This window comes from Ipomoea nil, unplaced genomic scaffold (assembly GCF_001879475.1).
Source record: "Ipomoea nil cultivar Tokyo-kokei standard unplaced genomic scaffold, Asagao_1.1 scaffold1868, whole genome shotgun sequence".
Taxonomy (NCBI): domain Eukaryota; kingdom Viridiplantae; phylum Streptophyta; class Magnoliopsida; order Solanales; family Convolvulaceae; genus Ipomoea; species Ipomoea nil.
Genome location: NW_017618296.1, coordinates 1,467,174 through 1,491,831, shown reverse-complemented (window position 1 = coordinate 1,491,831; position 24,658 = coordinate 1,467,174).

Here is a 24,658-nt window from a genome sequence, read left to right as displayed (position 1 = left end):
TTGCAGCTATCAGGTGTGATTCCTTTGGGTCAGATTGATACCTTGCATAGATTCCAACACTGAACTTTATGTCTGGTCGACTGGCTGTTAGATACAATAGACTGCCTATCAAGCTGCGATAGACTGTGTTATCCACTAATACACCAGTTTCATCTTTTGATACTTTTGTGGAGGTGGAGATTGGTGTCCTGGATGATTTACATGATTCCAGATCAAACTTTTTAACTAGATTCTTAACATACTTTTCTTGTGAAATAAAGTATCCTTCAGGACTTTGCTTGACCTGTAGACCTAGGAAGTATGTCAGTTGACCAACCATGGACATTTCAAACTCTTCCTTCATCACTTTTACTAACTCGTCAGTGTATTTCTGTAAGGTTGATCCAAACACAATGTCATCAACATAGATTTGGGTTATGGTTACATGACTTCCAATAGTTTTTACAAACAGTGTTTTGTCAACACTTCCCCGTTTATACCCATGCTGGAGCAGATACTGTGTCAGTCGTTCATACCATGCCCGTGGGGCTTGTTTGAGACCATAGAGAGCTTTTCGAAGCTTATAGACATATGAAGGATGATTTGGATCTTCGAAACCTTTAGGTTGAGCCACATAGATATCTTCGCGGAGATAGCCATTCAGGAATGCTATTTTGACATCCATCTGAAACAATGTGAATCCCAAAATGCATGCGACAGCCAACAGAATCCTGATTGACTCGAGTCTAGCTACAGGAGCAAAAGTCTCATCATAGTCAATTCCTTCAATTTGAGTATACCCTTGAGCTACTAACCGACCTTTGTTCCTTGCTATGTTCCCTGCTTCATCAGTTTTATTTTTAAAGATCCACTTCGTTCCAATTACGTTAACACCATCAGGTCTTGAAACTAGATCCCAGACATGATTCCTCTCAAACTGATGTAGCTCTTCCTGCATTGCCTTGATCCACAAATCATCCTGTAAGGCTTCTTTAACATTTCTGGGTTCTATCTTTGAGGTATAACAAACAGACCCACATACTTATGTTAGATTATTTCTTATTCTGCTCTTGGTCTTCATCCCATCTGATGGATCTCCAATAATGTTATCTGATGGATGGTTTTTCTGAGTTCTGGTGGGTTTGTCTTTTCCTGTATCACTTATGAGGTTTGTCTCCTGATCCGAACTTTCTTGATCTTCATCTGACGATTCTTATGGTTTGAACTGACTGTTGCTACTAGTGGCAGTTGTATCACTGAGAGGAAGTTCTGTCACTGAGTCTGTCACTGTTTAGTCTATTGATTCTTCTGGACTGTCATCGATTACCACATTTACTGACTCCATCACTGATTGAGTCCTTTTGTTGTAGACTCTGTAGGCACGACTGTTTGGAGAGTATCCAAGGAAGATGCTCTCATCACTCTTTGGTTCGAACTTCCCTCTTTGTTTCTATCAGCCAGCACATAACACTTTGTCCCAAATACATGAAAATACTTCAGATTTGGCTTCTTTCCCTTCTAGAGCTCATATGGAGTTTTGGTTGTTCCTGGTCTAAGATAGACCCTATTTATAGTATGACAGGCTGTGTGAACTGCTTCAGCGCAGAAGCGCTGCGGCAGATGCGAGGAATGTAGCATAACTCTAGCCATTTCTTGTAAAGTTCGATTCTTTCTTTCCACTACTCCATTCTGTTGAGCAGTTCTAGGAGCTGAGAACTCATGTGATATACCGTGCTCAGAGCAGAAATCTGAATATAGTGAATTCTCAAATTCCTTTCCATGATCACTCCTCAATCTCTGAACTTTTATTATAGACTCATTCTTTTCCTTCTAAACTCTTATACACAGAGTTTTAAAGGCCTTGAAAGCTTCTGTCTTTTCTCTCAGAAAGTATACCCAGCTGTATCGAGAGAAATCATCTACACAGACAAATATGTATTTCTTTCCCCCAATGCTTTCAGTCTCTGTTGGCCCCATGAGGTCTATGTGGACAAGATCTAGGCACTTCTCAGTTGTGATGCCTCTTACTGCTTTGTGTGGAATTCTGATTTGTTTCCCAATAGCACATGCACCACAGATTTTTTCTGGATCTATTCTAATCTTAGGTACACCTTTCACTGCTTCCAGTTTTGTCAACTTATCCATATCTCTGTAGTTTACGTGACCCAGTCGTCTATGCCAGAGTTTTGATTCATCAGATTTGGATAGGTGACAAGTAGTTCCATTTGCCAAAACATAACAATTGTCTAAGGACTGAGTTCCTTCCATGACTAGTTGATTTGCTTTGTCACTAACTCTGCAGCAGTTATGATCGAAGCACACATTCCAATTTTGATCACACAACTGACTACTGCTAATTAAATTCGCTTTCAATCCACTGACTAGCAGGACTTCTTCTAATTGAGGTAAACCTGGTACATTTAGGATACCTTTCCCAACTATTCTCCCTTTTTGTCCATCTCCATAGGTTATAGCTCCACTACTGGTTTGAACAGCCATCAGACACTTAACATTTCCTGTCATATGTCTGGAACACCCAATGTCAAAATACCATCTAGCGTCAGTTGTAGATGCAGTCAGAACAATGGTGGGGTAGCAGATAACTTCTGACTTCCTGACCCAAACCTGTCTAGTGAAAGGTGTAATGGTCTTATTCTGATATTTTTCCTTCCTTTGATCTCTGTAGAAAAAATAACACTCAGGCCGAGTATGACCTTTTGTTTGACAGTAGTGACAGATAGGGGTGTAATATTTAACTTTGACAATCTTATTTTTGAACCTTGAATAATGAGATGACTGTCCTTGTTCATAGTTGTGATCAGCTGTGGTCTTAGACATACCCTCTTTGATGAACTTAGGTGCGTTATTCGAAGATTCACCTCGTTCAAATCCCAGACCCTTTTTATCATTAGGATTTCTGCCAGAGTCTAGAATCTTATCTACGGTAGATGTGGTGTCCATCATCAGGATATTTTTCTTCAGACTCTCCAATTCCTTGACCAGTTTTCCTTCTCTGGACCTTATCTGAGTGATGAGATCTTCTTTTATGACTAGATCTGTATTCAGTTTCTTTAGAAGATCATCTCTTTGCTTCAGCTCGTCATTCAGATTCTTATTCACTTTCACAAGTTGTTCCCAGCTAGCAATAAGTTTTGCAAATTCTGTTTCAAGTTGAGTATGTCTATCTTCAAAATCATCAGTTGATATGTATGATTCTTCATCTGATTGATCTCCGTCTGACTGAAGGTCTGTAGCAGTAAAGAAGGCTACAAAGTTTCCCACGTTATCATCTGACTGATCATTTGAAGTTTTCTCCTCATCGTCACTTAAAGTAGCTACAGACATAGCCTTTTTCCTTTTGAGATACGTTGCACATTCAGCCTATATGTGTCCATATCCTTCACATTCCCTACACTGCACTGACCGGTTGAGGAATTTACCTGTGTCTGTGGAACTGTTTCTGTTTTGTCTTGTTCGACCAGTCTGAGATTGATTGTTCTGTGAGAAAGGTGTTGTTTCAGCCTTTTGATATGAGGACTTGTTGCCTTTGTATTGTGACCTGGTAGACTGACCTTGACCCTTTCTGTTGAAACCTTTTAAGATTTTCTTGAAATTTTTGGTTAGAAGTGCCAAGGTTTCATCATCTATGTCGTCTGTGTCAGATTCTCGATCAGTCTCAGCCACAAAGGCCACTGACTTTCCTTTTCTGTTGCTTCCAAGATCATTATCAGCGAGAACTTCTAGTTCATATGTGTGTAAGCTTCCCATAAGTTCTTCGACAGTCTTCTTTTCCCAACCTGTGTGTTCCTGAATAGCAGTTACTTTCACTCGAAAGCGTTTAGGTAAAGATTGAATTATCTTTTTGACCACTCTCTCATCAGTGAATGGTTCTCCAAGAATTGAGGCTCGGTTCATAAGATTCTGAACCCTACTGTGGAAGGTCGAAATGGTTTCTTCTTCAGTCATTCTGAGTGCTTCGAATTCTGACAGAACCATTTGTAGCTTTGACTGTTTGACATCACTAGTTCCTTCAAATCTGGTTTCAAGAATTTCCCATACTCGTTTAGCCTCTTTTACTCCTGTGGCAAGAGTAAAAACAGATTCATGCAAAGATCCTACAATTGAATTTATTGCCTTGTTGTTTAGATCTGAGGCATTCATTTCATCGTCTGTCCAAGTCTCCATGGGCTTATCTTCAGTAACTCCTTGTGCATTCTGAGTGGTGGGACGACTCCACCCAGTTAGGACAGTACGATAAACCCTGGTACCTTGTGCTTGAAGATATATCTCCATGCGAGCCTTCCAGAAAGAGTAGTTATGACCATCTAGTTCTGGTGGTTTCATACTTGCATCCATCCTGAATACAAACAACCAGCCAACGAACACACAGAAAAACTTGTGAAAAACAGAGAGAATGCAAAACTAAAAGCAACCTGTCGGATCAAGTCACTATGTAGACTTAAAAGCTCTGATACCACATGTAATTTTGCATTTTCTCCTTTTTGATAAATTAACAGGATTAGTCAACTGTCCGAGATTACTGATTGATTTAGTTATGAAGATAGTTAGTAATAATAGATCATATATAGGATGTAAGGGAAAGATAGCAGCACAAACTCAACGACATAGAATATTTACCCAGTTCGATACAGTGTGTATCTAAGTCTGGGAGACGATCACATAGGCATCCAATCCACTAAATCATAATCCAATGTACAAAGGTAGATATACAATAATCTCACCCAAGTGCCCCACACAAGGTACAAACCCAGTCTACACAGGTTTAGTGGATTGTTGAAGATGGAGAGCCATGCATACAGAAGTCCAATGAAATCCCTTCACTTGGAGAGCCCACTCTGATGCAGTCCACTTCAATGACGCTCTTTAAGGTTGTTCCCACAACAGTGTGATCACAGTGTCCTTTCGTTTAAGTAACAATAATTCTTCTCAAGTTCATCATCTTAATCACCATGAACATATTGTATTGAGAAGATGCATGAAAATCAAATATCTAATCTCATATAGCAGATCAGATGGGGAGTGTTTCTTCATACTTTCGGCGTAACCCTAATTCTCTTCGAATAAGGGTACTTATAGATTCTTCAATAAACACTTCTCCATAGATGACTTTGATTGTAGAAGGTAGGACTATAAAAGAGGAATGTAATCTCAGAAGATTAGGTCCATACCTTTCTTGAAAAAATACGATGATCTCCTTTCCAAACTTGTCTGATAATACCGCGTAAGGCTTTTAGAAAACAGCTTCCTAAATCAGATCTTCAGTGTCAGTCCTTCTGTTGTTGCTTCTGATTGATCAGTCGTCTGTAGCGCTGGACGGACAAACTCTAAACCTATCTTAGTATGCCATAATAATATTGCCAATTATAATATGGGGTTTTTAAACATTTAAAAAAAAAACACTAAAACCATCTTTTATAAAATGAAACTTGTGTTGCCATCACCTATCATTTTCCCTATTTCAAAAGATATATCTATATTCTATTTTTGATTAAATATAAAGAATGGAAACCAGTTTTAGAAATATCGATTTTAAAGTGTTACACTACTTGTATTTTCAAATGTGTGAGAAAATGTATTTTTGGAGGTCCCATGGAAGCATTGCTCCCTCGGAAGTAAAAGAAGTTGGTCTGGTCGAAAAATCCCAGACAGTTTGAAGTAGCTTGGTCAAAAAATCCCGGGCTACTAGTGTAACACCTCGTGTTACGGCCTTCAATCCCGAATTAATTATTTAATTAATTCTGTTAATAATAATTAAAAAGGATTTAATTTGATTAGGATTCCCTTTAATTAATTGATGTGGTCCACCATGGATTGTGGACCCTTGCCTAAACTAGAGTTTTAAGCCCATTAGAAATAAAGAGGGTAAACCTTTTACTAGTCAGACTCTAATTAGGAATCCTAGACCTATATATCTATTAGGAATAAAGAAAGTAGGCCTTTATTATTCAGATTATGATTAGGATTCCTGATTCTATAAATAGGGGATTAGAAAGCAAATTAGAAACCTTACCACCCATAGTTATATTATACGAAAATATTCCCGAGAGATTCCCCGCCACCGAGCCTAGGGAGATCAAGCGGATGAAAATCTTAGAGAAGAACCTTAATAGTCAAGGGAGGATTAATTAATGCTAAGAGGTAACCCATGTCTCAACAAAACCTATTTTCTTCGCTATAATCTCTTTCCTTGGCCTCCTTCTATATGCTTGTGTCTTGATTAATTCCTCTATGCTATTTGTGATATATTCTTGATGATTGATAAGATGATTTATGTGTATTCTTGATAATCTTGATGATCTTGGTGTTGAATAGAGGTTCTTGATTTTGATGTGATGATTCTTGACAAATCTTGATATTTCTTGATGTTAAAGATAAATTGTGATTTTGATGATTTGGGAGAGATTAGAGCCCTAGGGCGGTTTAGGAATTTGTGTTATAATGTTCTTGATATATATTTCGGTGGGAATTCGCATGTTCGGGTGTTGCTTATGTTTAGAAGTCATAATAGGATGAGCTATACGTGATTGCCGCTTTTGATCCGTTAATTGTCTACGTGGTGTTGTTAATTGCGTTTAAAAGTGTCTAAGCATGGTTTCGGGTTCCACAAAGGATCCCGGGATGTAATTGTGATGAAAGAGTCAGTGGGGGGTAGGTGGGGGTAGGGGTACCCGCCACCTACCCGCTGCCCGAAAATCACCGCCAGGCAGCGGGCAGGCGCCGGGCAGGCGTTCGCCCGCCGGCAACCCGCTGCCCGGGCGATGATCTCCGGCGGCCAGCTGGCGGGTGACCCCCACTCACCGGCTAACCGCTGGTCCGTACCCCCCCCCTCCCCCGAGTCTTTGGCTTCCCCGTTTGATGTTCCCCATTCTCCCGTGGTGTCACAACGGACCCCGATTGTCGTGCTTGAGTCTAGTTTGATGTTTTGGGTACTGTTCGTAGGATAAAAGAGTCTTAGGGATTGCATGCAAGTTGAATCGGTAACCCGTTGACCTAGGTGGAAGTCGTATGAACCCCTTAGGACTATTCTTAGTATGTGAATGATCACACGTAATCTTATTTATGTGCCTTCCCCCTTCCCAATGTGCTATTATGTGCTATTGTGTGTTATGTGATGCATGATTCCCCAATTTGGTTGCGATCAAATTGGCTATACGGGCAGTTGGATGGATTGATGTTAAACAATAAACTCAACTGTATATTTCTATATGTTCTGTGTGTCAATGTACAAGGAGGTATAGAGCTATTTATATTAGACAAGAACTAATCCTAGCCATAGGTTTCAAATACCTAAAACTAAGGCTAAGAGAGATCCTCTCAACTAACACCCTATTTCTCTAACACTCCCCCTCAAGTTGGAGCATCCAACTTGTTACATATGTATCACATGAACCATAGGACTCCACACCTAGACTCATAAGCCCAAGTCTTGAACCACTCAAACAACTTTCGAACCACGCTGTGCCAAACCAGTCCACAACGCACCTTGTCGCATCAACAATGCTTCTACGGAGCCAACAAAAGCTAGGCCAATCACCACAGCGCCGCACCTGCCTCTCACTCCCCACACCCTTATCACCGCTGCCTAACACCACAGCGTACCTGCCTCACACTCCACAAACCCTTAGCGCTGCTAGACCACAGTGCACCTGTCCCTCTCACCATGCACCCTTATCAATGCTGCCTAACACTACAGCGTTTCCCTGGTGCATGTACGTAAACTGATTCACTCTGAATCACTCTTCAGCCGTCGGCCTCCCCCGCGGCATATGCCAGGTCCGCCCCACTCCTGGCACCTGTGCTGCCCACTCCTGCAACACCCCTGTTTACGCACACTGAACAAGCTGCACTTGACTCAACTCAGACCCTAGAATTGGTCCCATACCAAGTTAACTTAAAGCGACAAACTATGATAAACAAAATACAAAGCTCAAGACTTATTAATACGAATACGATAAACAAAAGAAAACTACTGCCTAATTATTCCTCAGATTCGTGGACCTCAGACCACCCAGCTTCATGGACCTCCCCTATCACCTCTCTTGGCTGTCTCTCTTTCTCAGCTGACACCAAACTGGTGAACAAACAGATCCTCGCTGCTGTCGTCGGAGGTTATGAACCCAAACCCCTCACTGAACCACTCGACGCAGCCCTCCATCCTCTGCTCACTCTCCTCAGCCATAATAAACAAAACAGACCAACCCAAAAACGCAGCAGTCCAAAAATGCAGCAGTCCACAACGCAGCAGTCCAACACGTAGCAGTCCAAAACGCAGTAGCCCTTCGCAACACTGGAGTACACCACCACTGCAGACGCGTTGGGTGTTCAGAGACGAGCCCAACGGTACCGGCCGCGACCGGAGAAGACGCCGGAGAACTGCCCACGCACCGGCGTGTGGCGTCGGAACCCTAGGACTGCGCCGGCACGTGAGGACTCCGGTGGCTGCTCCGCCTCTCCCGCCGGCGTCGCCTCCTCTTTCTGACCAACACCCACTACCCAGTCACCTCAAGGCTCTGATACCATGTTAAAAAATAAAGTCAACTGTATATTTCTATATGTTCTGTGTGTCAATGTACAAGGAGGTATAGAGCTATTTATATTAGACAAGAACTAATCCTAGCCATAGGTTTCAAATACCTAAAACTAAGGCTAAGAGAGATCCTCTCAACTAACACCCTATTTCTCTAACAGTTGAGAACCATCCCAATTGTTAACCAGGCCGGTTGCGATCGGTCAGGTATATAAATATTATATAGGGCTGCGGTCCACTGTTGGTTATTTTTGAGCTGCGGTTCATCCTCCTGGCTGCGGTCAGTGATTCACTTCTTGGGCTGCGGTCCACATGGGCCTCGGGTACGATGACCCACCGAACTGGACGCGCCAGGCGGTGTGTAGGGCCAATAAACACGAGGAAGGCTGTAGTCCATCGACCTGAGTAATCAGGCGGTGTGTCGGGCTACGGCTGGCTGCGATCCACCGAGTGATGGGCCAGCGGTGTGTAGGGTCGTAGTCTCCAAGGATCTTCGCCCCCCGACTGAGTCTCTCAGCGGTGTGTAGGGCTTGATCCGCTACGGTCCACCGACTGTGCCCGTCAACGGTGTGTAGGGTCGTATGTCCCCCCTTGTAAAGGGGATCACAGTCCACCGACTGGGCGCGTCAGCGGTGTGTAGGATTGTGGTCCGACGTTGAGTTCGTCAGCGGTCTTTAACGGGTTGGTTGCGATCAACTCCCTTCATGCTGCGGTATGAGGTAGGGTGCTGCAGGGCCGTGTTAATGCTATATGCATTAACCCTCATGTTCAGGGCATGCGATTGGTCCCGTGGCGCCACCAATGCTTATGTGATATGAATGATGTCTGGATGATGATGTGATTGAATTGAAAAGTGATTTGTGACCTTAGATGCATATTCCTTATGATGTTAACTCTACTTAACTGTTATCATTGATTAATGTGTTTATCCCTATTTGCTGAGTCTATTCCTGGTTTTAAAGCTAGAGTCTCCTAAGTATATATCTTCCTGCTTCAAAATGATTTTCCTATATCTATATATACACATACATATATTGTATTTCAACGCGTTGGAGTGGATTACCAGCATCATTCGCTGAACAGATATATTTGGCTTTCTGGCACAGATGAGTAGACACCGGAGCGCGCTAGAGATCCGGAGCGTATACTAGTTAGTTTCCCTTTCGGCCTGCGTGCCATGAGCATGTATTGACATTGATTTGAGGTTGTTTAGTTAGTTTAGCCTGTGCATCTGAGTTTTCTAACTCAGATGTGGCATAGCACCCCCCACTCTTATGTTAATCTTGGGTTTTAATGAGAATTCACCTTTATTATATAAGCTTTAAAAGTTTCAAAATTTCGGGGTGTTACAGTTGGTATCAGAGCCTAAGTTCGACCCTAAGACAATGCCTTTACGATAAGACTTTAAGACATTAGGCTTGAACTTTAGAATGTTAAGCTTAAACTTCAGGTGTTTAGAAATAGGGATTTTAGGATGCGCGGTGAGATTGAGAGTTTATTGTTTTTTCTCACATACTTGTTCTTCATTCCTAATGCTTGCCCTAAAAGTTGTGACATCCTTGCATACTATTACCTGCCTTGTTGCATATCACTCTTTGATTACTAACAATTGATTTTGTTTAATTACCATACTTGTTTATTTGCTTGAACATGAAAGTTGGATTATATTCCTAATTGATTTGTTTATAAATAGAGTCAGAGATTGCATAATAATTGCTTAACTATTTGATCAAGTGTGCGTTATTTGGATATTTGTTATTTGATAAAGTATTTTGGAACTTGTAAATTTTATTCGGCATATAATAGCTCACTTTCCCTAATCATAATCAACCAATTACTTTGATAATTAAACCACTAATAGCTCGATAAGTACTTACATAAGTTTGCATGAAGGAAAACTGTGGGAACATAGCTTTAGTTAAGAATGGGGAGGGTAGGGTGTGTGATCCTTATGATATCTCATTGAATGTCTCCCGTGTCCCTTGTTGGTATCATAATAATGTGATTTCTTAAGATTTCCCATGCATTTAAATCCATTTTATTGTTCATATGAGTGTGGAATTATTTCGACTTAAATCTGTACATTTTCGGGACTTTCCCGAAGTGATTCCTTATTCACAGTCACGTTCCAGTGGGGCCTTGGCAGGAGGTCGACCATCCACCACGTGCCCACTGTAACGTTCCAGTGGGGACTTGACAGGCGGTCGACCGCCCACCTCGCGCCCACTGGTACGGTATGTTTTCTTGACTTCTCGTTTTATTGATCCATTGTGCATTTGTGTGTCTTCCTTGATACTTCTTATGTGTTTAACATGTAAATGACAATCTAATACTTGAACATGAAAATCGAATTATCTTCCTAATTAATTTGTTTATAAGTTACATAGAAATTATAGGGACTAATCTTACTTCTATAAATCTAAACCCTCCGGTACATTGCATATTAAGTTTTGACCCGAAAAAAAACAATCTGAGTAAGACCGGGAGAAATCCGAGGAACCTAAATCAAGTGGTCATCTAGAAATTATCCTTTGAAAAATTATATTGCGTCCCCAAACTATCTTAAAACTATCCCTCTAGACTTTGGTCCATGTTGCATAATAGACCACAAGCCCCTAAAACAAACCCTTATACATAAATAGGTACATCACTACTACTCTAAATATATTCCCCCAAATATATATATATATATATATATATATATATATATATATATATATATATATATATATATATATATATATATATATATATATATATATATATATATACACGTTCCTAAAGCATGTAGTAGATCCCAATTACATTTGTATGCTACACTTACACGCAAATTATTATTATTATTATTATTATTATTATTATTATTATTATTATTATTATTATTAATATTTTCATTATTCTTACACTCTAACCCTAAACACCTTGCCTAATCCTAAATCTTCCATGGTTGCGTCACATACGGTACGTCCCTATATGCTTATATACAAACATATATATCTATATATATATATATATATATATATATATATATATATACAAACTTGTGAGCCTATAGAACATCCCCCCTTATTCATATAAATTGTTACAATCATATTATATACAATAATTTCCCTAGTCCCAAACCATACACATGTACCCTAGCTATAATAATCTTATATGCATCTATGAGTTTGCACTTAGCATATCCTAACCCTGAAATATCATTCCGTACAAATTACATTACTCTTATATATATACATACACATATCCTGAGATAGCCCTAATTTCGCTTTTCCCCCTCGCATGACCCCGTATTACCACTCCTACCTTCCCTAAATAACTAAAAAAACTTTAGCCTCACCATCAGGCCATCAATTAGTTTAGCAATTAGCAATCAAGGGTCTTCAATTCTAAGTTGTTTAGTTATTCAGGGCTTCTAGAGGTAAGATTTATGCCTACCTAAAATCTATTTACCACCAAGATAAAACTAATTTTCCTAAGTACTTATGTGATCAAATTCTGTCAAGATTTCTCAAGATAAACCTTTTGGCATTTGAAAACTTATGCTATTTTACTCGTAATTATTAAAGAATATTTGTGTGCGAATTACATGCTCCAAATTATAGGTGAAAATTTATATTTTCATATGTAATGCACATAGCTCGCATGTTTACGTCAAAAATGCACACTTACACGCATTCATGCATATATACAAAGCATGTTAGACAAAACTATATGTTATAAGGCATCCCACTATGAATATATACAATAGTATTAATTACAAGCAACCTGCATATAAGTGCCACTACTTATTATGTGATCACCCACCATTGTCCATGATATGCAAAATAAAGATCCTAATCCTATTCTCTCTCCAGAATTTATTTACCCCATAAGAAGCAAGAACCTTTCTCCTAATTACTTACAATCTTTTCCTCAAAATTTGATTTTCGCTATTTAAATAATTGTTATATGATTTATGACCTTCCTGAATTTATGTGACAAATGTTTGGTTATACCACGATATTCAGTACGTGAATTTAATTGTTAATCATGCACTAGTTTAACATGTTTAATAATACATATATGTGATTTATGATTCCATAGGATTAGTTATTATTTAAGACTCAAAATAGGTTCACATGCCTTCATACTCTATGCCTATAGACTTAAGAAATTGCATATTTAGCATAATTACGACTGTTTGCATACAGGCATGCCAACTTACAGGTTCCGCATATAACATAATAATTAATTACCATATGTGTTAGACTTTTTATTTTGTAACTATGAATATTTGGTATAACCTGCTAAGCACCATGACTAGGCATAGATCCTACATGTATGGCATTTTGGCACGCGACATGCTACAGTACATATTAAACATTTGCATCCATTCGTAAATGAGGATTCGCCTGTGTTGGTATATGTGCATATGTGCTTTATAATAGTTATGTGGCTATCCGAACCTGCACCCTTGTGGTATTTGCCTGTTATTTAGGTACATAAATAATTATATGTTCGGTGCAACTTGTGACCCTTCTATGTTATGTTGTCATGCTTCCATAAAATTTACATAATGGGAGTTTCATATTCATAACCTTATTATTTGGTGCATTTTGCTAGCACAATAGTTAGGCTTAAACCCAGTAAATTTATATGTGCATATGTATATATTTCCCATATAATATTTTCCTTATGTGCTACTATACTAATTCGGGCTCTTTACCCCAAAATGATTTCTAAGCTTCGGGGACGAAGCTTCCTGTAAGGGGGGAGAGTGTAACATCCCGTGTTACCGCCTTCAATCCCGAATTAATTATTTAATTAATTCCGTTAAAAATAATTAAAAAGGATTTAATTTGATTAGGATTCCCTTTAATTAATTGATGTGGTCCACTATGGATTGTGGACCCTTGCCTAAACTAGAGTTTTAAGCCCATTAGAAATAAAGAGGGTAAACCTTTTACTGGTCAGACTCTAATTAGGAAGCCTAGACCTATATATCTATTAGGAATAAAGAAAGTAGGCCTTTATTATTCAGATTATGATTAGGATTCCTGATTCTATAAATAGGGAATTAGAAAGCAAATTAGAAACCTTACCACCCATAGTTATATTATACGAAAATATTTCCGGGAGATTCCCCGCCACCGAGCCTAGGGAGATCAAGCGGATTGAAATCTTAGAGAAGAACCTTAATAGTCAAGGGAGGATTAATTATGGCTAAGAGGTAACCCATGTCTCAACAAAACCTATTTTCTTCGCTATAATCTCCTTCCTTGGCCTCCTTCTATATGCTTGTGTCTTGATTAATTCCTCTATGCTATTTGTGATATATTCTTGATGATTGATAAGATGATTTATGTGTATTTTTGATAATCTTGATTGTAACACCCCAGATTTTTGAAACTTTTAAAAGTTATATAATAAAGGTAAATTCTCATTAAATCCCAAACATAGCAGTACTAAACATAAGAATACGGGGTGTTATGCCACATCTGAGCTAGACAACTCAGATGCACAGGCGAAACTATCTAACAACATCATTACATCATTATGGCATGCATGCCGAAGATGAAACTATCCATCTAAGTCTTGGGTCCTCTAGCGCGCTCCGGAACTAATCGTCTGTGCCTGAAAGCCAAATATATCTGTTCAGCGAATAATGCTGGTAACCCACTCTAACGCTTTGAAATACCGTATAAGTATATATATTGATATAAGAAAAGTCATTTTGAAGCAGGAAGATATATCCTAGGAAACTCTAGTTTCAAAACCGGAATAGACTCGACAAATAGGGACAAGCACATTCAACAGTTATAACCAAGCATGTAAAGATACTAGCATATATCCTATGGAATAGGCACATTCAACAGTTGTAACAAAGCATGTAAAGATATTAGCATATATCCTATGGTCACGGATTCACTTCATCTCATTGATATCATCATTCAACTCATCACACAAGCACACTTTGTTGGCGCAACAGGACCAATCGCATGCCCATACATGAGGGTCAGCGCATATAGCTCTGACACGGCCCCGCAACACCCTGCCTCGTATCGCAACACGAAGGGGTCGATCGCAACTGTAACACCCCAGATTTTCAAGACTATTAAAACTTATATAATAAAGATAGAATCTCATTAAATCCCAAAATACGATACAAAGAGTACGGGGTGCTATGCCACACCCGAGCTAGAGAACTCGGGTGCACAGGCTAAATTCTAAAACCTCAATCAGTATCAATACTAGATCATGGCACGCAGGCCGAAAGGGAAAAACTATCTAAGCTACGCCCCAAGCTTCTAGCGCGCTCCAGTGATCTACTCTTCTGCGCCTGAAAGTCAAATATATCTGTTCAGCGAGAGATGCTAGTAACCCACTCCAACGCGTCGAAATACAATACATATAGACATATATATAGATATACGAAAACCATTTTGAAGCATGAAGATATATCCTAAGATAATCTAGCTTTCAAAATAGGGATCGACTCAACAGGTAGGGCTAAGCACGGACAGCAGTTATACAACAGGCAAGACAGGTAAGATAAGCACAATTGATAATCATAATCCAACATATACGATTCCCAGTATAAAACCCATAGTCACATCCCCAAGGTACTCATAACAACAACTCATCAGTATCTCATCACACAGCACACTTTGTTGGCGCCACAGGACCAATCGCATGCCCATACATGAGGGTCAGCGCATATAGCTCTGACACGGCCCCGCAGCACCCTGCCCCATTTCGCAACACGGAGGGGTCGATCGCAACCGACCGATGAACCGCAGCTCATCATAGTTTGATCGCAACCAAACAGTGGACCGCAGCCCAAGAGTATGTCATCTGACCGCAACAGGAAATATGAACCGCAGCTCATGTAGAAACGTTTGATCGCAACCAAACGGTGGACCGCAGCCCGAGAGTGTAAATCTGACCGCAGCCAGCTTCTGAACCGCAGCTCAGGAATAACCAATCCGATCGCAACCGAATTGGGGGTATCATGCACACATAACACATAGCAAGCACATGCAACCCACATTAACACATTGGGAAGGGGGAGAAAGCGTATAACAAAACCTATGCGTGATCCTTTATTAGCAGTTCATACTTCTTTCACCTAGGTCAACGGGATACCAATTCAACTAGCATGCAATAATCCTAAGGGGTTCATACTTCTTTCACCTAGATCAACGGGATACCAATTCAACTAGCATGCAATATATAACACTCATACAACCTACGAACGGTACCCGAAATATCAAACTAGACATAGGCACGATAGACGGAGTCCGTTGGGACACCACGGGGGTCGGGGGAACATCAAACGGGGAAGCCAAAATCCCAAATTGGGGTGCAAACCAGCGGGTAGCCGGTGGGTGAGGGTTCACCCGCCGGCGGCAGCTATTCCGGGCAGCGGGTGCCCGGCGGGCAGCTGCCCGCTGCGGGCGTTGCCCAAGAAGGCCGCGGGTAGGTGGCGGGTCCCCTACCCCCACCTACCCCCCACTGACTCTTTTTCACCAAAAACGCCCCGGGAACCTTTGTGGAACCCGAAACCATGCTTAGACACTTTCAAACGCAATTGATAACACACGTAGACAATTAACGGATCAAAGATCGAGAAACATATGGCACGTAACCTATCATGCTTTTCTAAACATAATCAACACCCAATCATGCGAATTCCCACCCAATATACCAAGAATAATTCCATACGATACAACCTAGGGTTCTAATCATTTTTAAATCAACTAGGACACAATTCATCTTCTAATATCAAGATTCGGTAAGAATATCACATAAACATCAAGAACATCCTACAATCATCAAGAACATCATATAATCATCAAGAACGTCATATAATCATCAAGAACACCATAATTATCAAGAACCTTTCATCATCAAGATCATCCATGGAATCATCCCACCAATCATCAACAATAATATCACAAATCATCGATACACAATAATATGGGGAAATTCTAGGAGGGGAATCATAGCTATGAAAATAGGTTTTGTTGAGACATGGGTTACCGCTTAGCCTTAATTAATTCCTTGGCTATGAAGGGTCTTTCTTGAAGCTTTCTTCTTTCTTGATTTCTCCTAGGGGAATTCTTGGAACTTCTTGTGTGGTGAGGGATTATTGTGGTGGGGATTCTAGGTGCCTCCTTATGTTCCCTATTTATATATCTAAGAGTCTTACTTAGGCCTAATTACTATAGGTTTGCTAACTCTATTCCTTTTGGGACTAAGGATTGGGTTTAGGGATAAGGGCCCGTGGACTATGGTGGGCCTTTCCTAATTAATTATTGTGATTTAATTCTTTCTTTTGGGTAATTGGTTAAATGATTAATTGGTTTTAGGGATCGTAACACGGGGTGTTACACTCTCCCCCCCTTAACAGGAAGCTTCGTCCCCGAAGCTTGGTCTTTGTCGAGTGACTTCTTCTTAGTTACCTGGTGTGAAAAGTTCGGGGTAGCGTTCCTTCATTGTGTCCTTGAGTTCCCATGTCGCTTCCTCGGTCCCATGGTTGGTCCAGAGGACTTTCATCATTTCTATGGCTTGACGTCGGGTGGTTCTTGTCTTGGTGTCCAGAATTCTCACGGGTTTTTCTTCGTATACTAGTGACTCGTCGAGGTCCACGACCTCGGGTTGAAGCACGTGGCTTGGGTCGTGCACGTATTTCTTTAGCTGGGATATGTGGAATACGTTGTGTACTCGTTCTAGTTCAACGGGTAGAGCGAGGCGATAGGCTAGGTTCCCAACTCTTTCTATGATTTCATAGGGGCCGATAAATCGTGGGCTGAGTTTCCCTTTTCTTCCGAATCTCATTACCCCCTGTGTGGGCGAGATTCTCAGCCAGGCCCTGTCCCCGGTGTTGAATTCGGCTTGTTTCCTCCTTAGGTCGGCGTAGGACTTCTGGCGGTCCTGTGCAGCCTTCATCCTTTCCTGGATGTGTTTGACCTTGGTTATGGTATCTTGTAGGTATTGGGGTCCTAGTGCTACTGGGTCGACCATATCTTCCCAACATAAGGGGGTTCTACACTTCTGTCCGTATAAAGCTTCGTAGGGTGTCATTCGAATTCTTGCGTGGTAGTTGTTGTTGTATGAGAATTCAATAAGGTCTAGGTGTTCCTCCCATGTCCCTTGAAAGTCTAACACACAGGCTCTTAACATGTCTTCGAGAGTCTGAATGGTTCTCTCGGTTTGGCCGTCAGTGGTGGGGTGGAAGGCGGTGCTCAGCTTTAGTTGTGTCCCCAAGGCTAATTGCAGCGATTTCCAGAATTGTGAGAGAAACCGAGAGTCTCTATCGGACACGATGTTCCGGGGGACTCCGTGGTACTTCACTATTCGGCTCAAGTAGGCTTGGGCCAGTTGTGTCATTGTCCATGTTTCCTTCATGGCAATGAATCGTGCCGTTTTGGTTAGTCGGTCCACTATGACCCAAATTTCATCCTTGCCGGTTTTTGTTGGGGGTAGCCCTCCGACGAAGTCCATGGATATGGAATCCCACTTTCCTTGTGGTATCTCAAGGGGTTGTACGAGTCCCTTGGGTTTGCATCGTTCGGCCTTCACCCTTTGGCAATTCAGGCATTTGGCCACGAAATCTGCGATTTCCCTTCTCATGTTGGGCCACCAAAACGACCTTTTCACATCTTGGTATAGTTTGTCACTCCCTGGGTGAACTGAGTATGGGGAGTTGTGCCCTTCTTCCAGGATCTGTTGTTTCAGGTGGGGGTGCGTCGAGGGCACGCACCACCTACCTCGGTAACGGAGACTACCGTCTTCGTGTATTTCGAAGGGCCCTTCCTTCCCCTGGGTTAGGTCGAGGCGGATTTTATCTAGTTCCGGATCCTGCTGTTGTCCTATTTTGATTTCCTCGAAGAGTGTAGGTATGATTTGTGTGTTGAATAAGTGGACGTCGGGGTGGACTTGATCTTGCTCTATTATTTCCAAATTCAGTCTTTGGAAGTCCTTGTACAACTGGTCCGGTAGGATCCAGGTGGTGTTGAGGGAGTGGTTAGTCTTCCTGCTTAAGGCGTCTGCCACAATGTTAGCTTTCCCCTCGTGGTATTGGATGTCTAGATCGTAGTCCTTTATGAGTTCTAGCCATCTTCGTTGTCTCATGTTTAGGACTTTCTGGGTGAAGATGTACTTTAGGCTCTTATGGTCCGTGTAAATCTTGCATTGCACCCCATATAAGTAATGCCTCCAAATTTTTAGTGCGAACACGATATCGGCTAGTTCGAGGTCGTGGGTGGGGTAGTTCTCTTCGTGGGTTTTGAGTTGCCTGGATGCGTATGCTATTACCCTGCCTTTTTGCATTAGCACGCACCCCAATCCCTTTTTGGACGCGTCACTGAAGACCTCAAACCCTTCCTCCCCGGAGGGGATGGCGAGCACAGGTGCCGTGGTCAGCTTATCCTTCAATTCTTGAAAGGCCGAGATGCAGTCATTGTCCCATCGGAAGGGGGTTTCCTTTTTCATGAGTTTGTTGAGGGGTTGGGCTATCCTGCTGAAGTCGGGTACAAACCTCCTGTAGTAGCCAGCCAAGCCTAGGAAGCTTCGGACTTCTGAGAGTGAGCTCGGTGTGGTCCATTCCTTAACGGCACGGATTTTGGCGGGATCCACCTTAATTCCTTCCTTGGTTATCACGTGGCCTAGGAAGGCCGCACTGTCTTTCCAGAATTCGCATTTAGTGAACTTGGCATATAGTTGGTGTTCTCTCAGGGATTGCAGGGTTATGCGGAGGTGTCTTTCATGTTCTTCCTTGTTTCGGGAGTAGACTAGGATTTCGTTAATGAATACAATGACGATGTCATCCAAGTGGGGTCGGAATACTCGGTTCATGAGGTCCATGAATATGGCGGGTGCGTTGGTGAGTCCGAAGGGCATTACTGTGAATTCATAGTGGCCGTAACGTGTCCGGAAGGCTGTTTTCTGAATGTCTGGTTTGGCTACTTGTATTTGGTGATATCCGGACCTTAGGTCAATTTTTGAGAATACCCCTGCCCCTTTTAGTTGGTCGAACAAGTCATCGATCCGAGGGAGGGGGTACCTATTCTTTATTGTGACTTGGTTAAGTTCCCGGTAGTCGATGCACAGGCGCATGCTTCCGTCCTTCTTTTTAACAAATAGTACTGGTGCCCCCATGGGGAGGTGCTGGGGCGGATGTACCCTTTATCTAGCAATTCCTGTAGTTGTGTTTTCAGTTCCTTCATTTCTTTTGGTGCCATCCTGGTGTTCATAGGTCGATGTTATTTTGTATTCTTACCTTGATGCAATAAGTGAAGGGGAGGGAGTTTCTTTAGGTCAGAGAGGGTTTAAGTGAGGGGGGGTTATGTGTAGGTTTCACTATCTCACCGCGCGTCTTATGATTCCTAAATCTTCTGTTCTTAAGTACCTAGAGTTTAAGCTTAGTGTCCTAATGTAACACCCCGTGTTACGAGTCCTAAAACCAATTAGTTAATTAATCAATAGCCCAAGAGAAAGAATAAATTATAATGATTAATTAGGGAAAAAGGCCCACCATAGTCCATGGGCCCTCATATATAAACCCAACCCCTAAACCCAATCCTTAGTTCCAAAAGGAATAGAATTAGCAAGCCTATAATATTAGTTCCTAATTAGCACTCCTAAATATATAAATAGGGGACTTAAGAGGCACCTAGAACTCCCCACAAGATTAACGCCCCACCACCCCAAAAGAGCTCCAAGAATCCCCTTAGGAGAAATCAAGAAAGCAAGGAAGCTTAAAGAAAGATCCTTCATAGCCAAGGAATTAATTAAGGCTAAGAGGTAACCCATGTCTCAACAAAACCTATTTTCATAGCTATGATTCCCCCTTAGGGTTTCCCCCATATTATTGTGTATTGGCGAGATATGATGATGATTATTGATGTTTGACGTGATGATCCCATGAGGGATCTTGATAATCTTGATATTGGGAGATTCTTGATGATTATATGGAGTTCTTGATGATTATGTGTTGTTCTTGATAATTGTGTGATTCTCTTGATGTTTATGTGTTATTCTTACCGAATCTTGCAATTAGAAGACGAACCGTATTCTTGTTGATATAAAAGTGATTAGAACCCTAGGTTGTATCGTATGATCTTACTCTTGGATTATCGGGTGGGGAAATCGCATGTTTGGGTGTTGATTATATTTAGAAAAACATGATAGGTTATGTGTCGTTCGTTTCTTGTATTTGATTCGTTAATTGTCTACGTGTTGTCGTTAATTGCGTTGAAAAGTGTCTAAGCATGGTTTCGGGTCCCACAACGGTTCCCGGAACGTAAAGTGTGTGAAAAGAGTCAGTGGGGGGTAGGGGACCCGCCACCTACCCATGGCCGTGAAACACCGCCCGGCAGCGGGTAGCCGGCGGGCGGGCAGCTGCCCGCCGGCGACCCGCTGCCCGGAACAGTAATTCCGGCGGGCAGCCGGCGGGTGGCCCCCCACCCACCGGCTACCCGTTGGAAATTTCCCCAATTCGGGATCCCGACTTCCCCGTTTGATGTTTCCCCGATCCCCGTGGTGTCCCAACGGACTCCGTTTATCGTGCCTATGTCTAGTTGATGTTTCGGGTACCGTTCGTAGGTTTACGAGTCTATTATATTGCATGCTAGTTGAATTGGTATCCCGTTGACCTAGGTGGTAGAAGTATGAACCCCTTAGGACTATTCTTAGTATGTGATGGATCACGCATAGGTTTTGTTATACATTTTCTCCCCCTTCCTAATGTGTAATGTGGGTTGCATGTGCTTGCTATGTGTTATGTGTGTGTGTTACCCCAATTCGGTTGCGATCGGATTGTTTATCCTGAACTGCGGTTCAGAAGCTGGCTGCGGTCAGATTGATACTCTTGGGCTGCGGTCCACTGTTTGGTTGCGATCAAACGTTTCTATACGAGCTGCGGTTCGTCCTTTTTCCTGGCTGCGGTCAGATGACATTCTCTTGGGCTGCGGTCCACTGTTTGGTTGCGATCAAACACTATGATGAGCTGCGGTTCATCGGTCGGTTGCGATCGACCCCTCCGTGTTGCGATACGGGGCAGGGTGCTGCGGGGCCGTGTCAGAGCTATATGCGCTGACCCTCATGTATGGGCATGCGATTGGTCCTGTGGCGCCAACAAAGTGTGTTATGTGTTGTGACATGGACGAGTTGTGATTACGAGTGTCTTGGGGGATGTGACTATGGGATTTATATTGGGGATTGTTCATGTTGGGTTATGATCATTGTTTATGCCTTGCCTTATCTGCCTTATGTGTTGAGGACTGCATATGCTCGTTATAACTGTTGCTTGTGTCTGGCCTTATCTGTCGAGTCATTCCCGGTTTTCAAAGCTAGAGTTCGTAGGATATATCTTCATGCTCAAAATGGTTTTCGTATATCTATATATATCTCTATATGTATTGTATTTCAACGCGTTGGAGTGGGTTACCAGCATCTCTCGCTGAACAGATATATTTGGCTTTCAGGCACAAAAGATTAAGTCACTTGAGCGCGCTAGAACTTGGAGTATAGAAGTAGATAGTTTTCCTCCTTTTGGCCTGCGTGCCACGTTTACGTAATTACGCTTTGAGGATATTAGTTAGTTAGCCTGTGCACTTGGGTTCTCTAGCCCAGGTGTGGCATAGAACCCCGTACGCTTGTATTTATTTCTTGAGATTTAAAGAGATTCCACCTTTGATATAAGTTTTAAAAAGTCTTGAAAATCTGGCGTGTTACAGTTGGTATCAAAGCCTAAGTTGACCCTAGGAAAAGACTCTTAATGACCGGACCTTAGGACATTAGGCTTGAACTCCAGGTACTTAGGAACATAGGTCTTAGGGATCTTAGGACGCACGGTGAGATTGAGAAACCTACACATCACCTCCCCTCACTTCATCCCACTCTAATATTAAGAAACTCTCCTCTGCTTATTACATCAAGGTGAAAACACAAAATAATATCAACCTTTAACCACCAGGATGGCACCCAAGAAGAAACAGACAAGAACACCGAGACGCCCTACTCAGGAATTCCTGACCCAGAATCTACAACGCCTGGCCCAAATCGCCCAGGCACTAAGTACTGTCATTCCCCGACCTCTACCAACAAACGAGAACTTGGAGATCCACCACCAAGTCTCGGCACACCAACCACCCACCTTCTCGGGAGACGAAGACCCCACGACCCTCGAAGAATGGATTGAGACCTTCGACAGGGTATTCAGGTCAACCCAATGCCCCGAACACCACTAAGTCGGGATAGCCTCCTTCTACTTCAGACACGAGGTCGACATCTGGTGGGCCCATGAGGGACCTACGTACGAACAAGACCCCGGATTCAACTGGGAAGGCCTAAAAACACGGTTACGAGAACAGTTCTACCCCAACCACCTGAAAGCCGCCACATGCGAGGAATTCCTCCATCTAAGACAAGGGGCGGCCCCAGTCTCAGAATACTACCAACGATTCTGCCAACTGGCTCGCCTCACCCCCGAACTTGTATCCACCGAGGGGATCAAAGTCAAGAAATTCTTAGCAGGCCTTAACCCCGAACACCAGAGGGCCTTGGCCGCTCAAGAACCAAAGACCCTCGGAGAAGCCTACGCCAAGACATGTCAACTACAACAGGTAACGAACCCGCCCCAAGGGACGCAACTGGGGTGTAAAAGGAAGCCCGAAAGAAGTCACCCAATTCCCACCAAAGAGCCTAAGAACCCCAAAACCACCTCACTTGACCCGGCCATCACGCCGACTGCCCGGGGAAGGATCCTTACCCTAAGCAAGGCCAGGATCGGAGACAGCAACATAGTCTCCGGAACTTTCCTAGTGCACGCCACCCCAGCCACCATACTATTTGACTCGGGGGCTACCAACTCATTTATAGCAACCGAGTTCGCCGCCCAGCTCGGCCTTAACGCCAGCACCAAGGTCCGACTCCAAGTCAAGGTGGCCTCGGGCGAGATCATAAAATGTGATCGCATGTACGAGCATGTAATGATCACCATTCAAGGAGTGGAATTTCCCAGCAACCTAATCCAGTTCCAACTGGACGGGATGCAAGTAATCTTGGGCATGGACTGGCTAGGGAAATTCCAAGCGCAAATCCTGTGCGGAGAGCAGAAGGTGGTCCTACGAGGACCAAACGATAAGAGGGTGTCATACCGCAGTACCCGCCAGGATCCGGGGATCAAGCTTGTAAACGTGATGAAAATTAAGAAGTATCTGGGCCAAGGAAACGAGGCCTTCTTATGCTCAGTCGAAGACCTCAACGCCAAAATACTCGAACCACGAGCCATCCCAGTGGTAAACGAGTTCACCGACGTCTTCCCAGACGAAATTCCCGGGGCACCCCCGGCCAGAGAGGTCGAGTTCACCATAGACCTCATACCGGGCGCTGCCCCGATCTCTAAACCACCCTACAGACTAGCACCAAAGGAAATGAAGGAACTGAAAACGCAACTCCAAGAACTGCTAGATAAGGGTTACATCCGACCCAGCACCTCCCCATGGGGAGCACCGGTACTATTCGTTAAGAAAAAGGATGGAAGCATGCGCCTGTGCATCGACTACAGGGAACTCAACCAAGTTACAATAAAGAATAGGTACCCCCTTCCCCGAATAGATGACTTATTCGACCAACGTAAAGGGGTAGGGGTATTCTCAAAGATCGACCTAAGATCCGGGTATCATCAAATCCAAGTGGCCAAACCAGACATCCAGAAAACGGCCTTCCGGACACGTTACGGCCACTACGAGTTTACCGTAATGCCCTTCGGCCTCACTAACGCGCCCGCCATATTCATGGACCTCATGAATCGAGTATTCCGACCTCACCTGGATGACTTCGTCATTGTGTTCATTGACGACATCCTAGTCTACTCCCGAAATAAAGAAGAACATGAGAAACACCTTCGCATATCACTGCAAACCCTCAAAGAAAACCAACTTTACGCTAAATTCTCCAAGTGCGAATTCTGGCAAGACAGCGTAGCCTTCTTGGGCCACGTGATAACCAAAGAGGGGATCAGGATGGACCCCGCTAAGATTCGCGCCGTTAGAGAATGGACCACGCCGAGCTCACTCTCGGAAGTCCGAAGCTTCCTGGGCCTGGCAGGTTACTACAGGAGGTTTGTACCCGACTTCACCA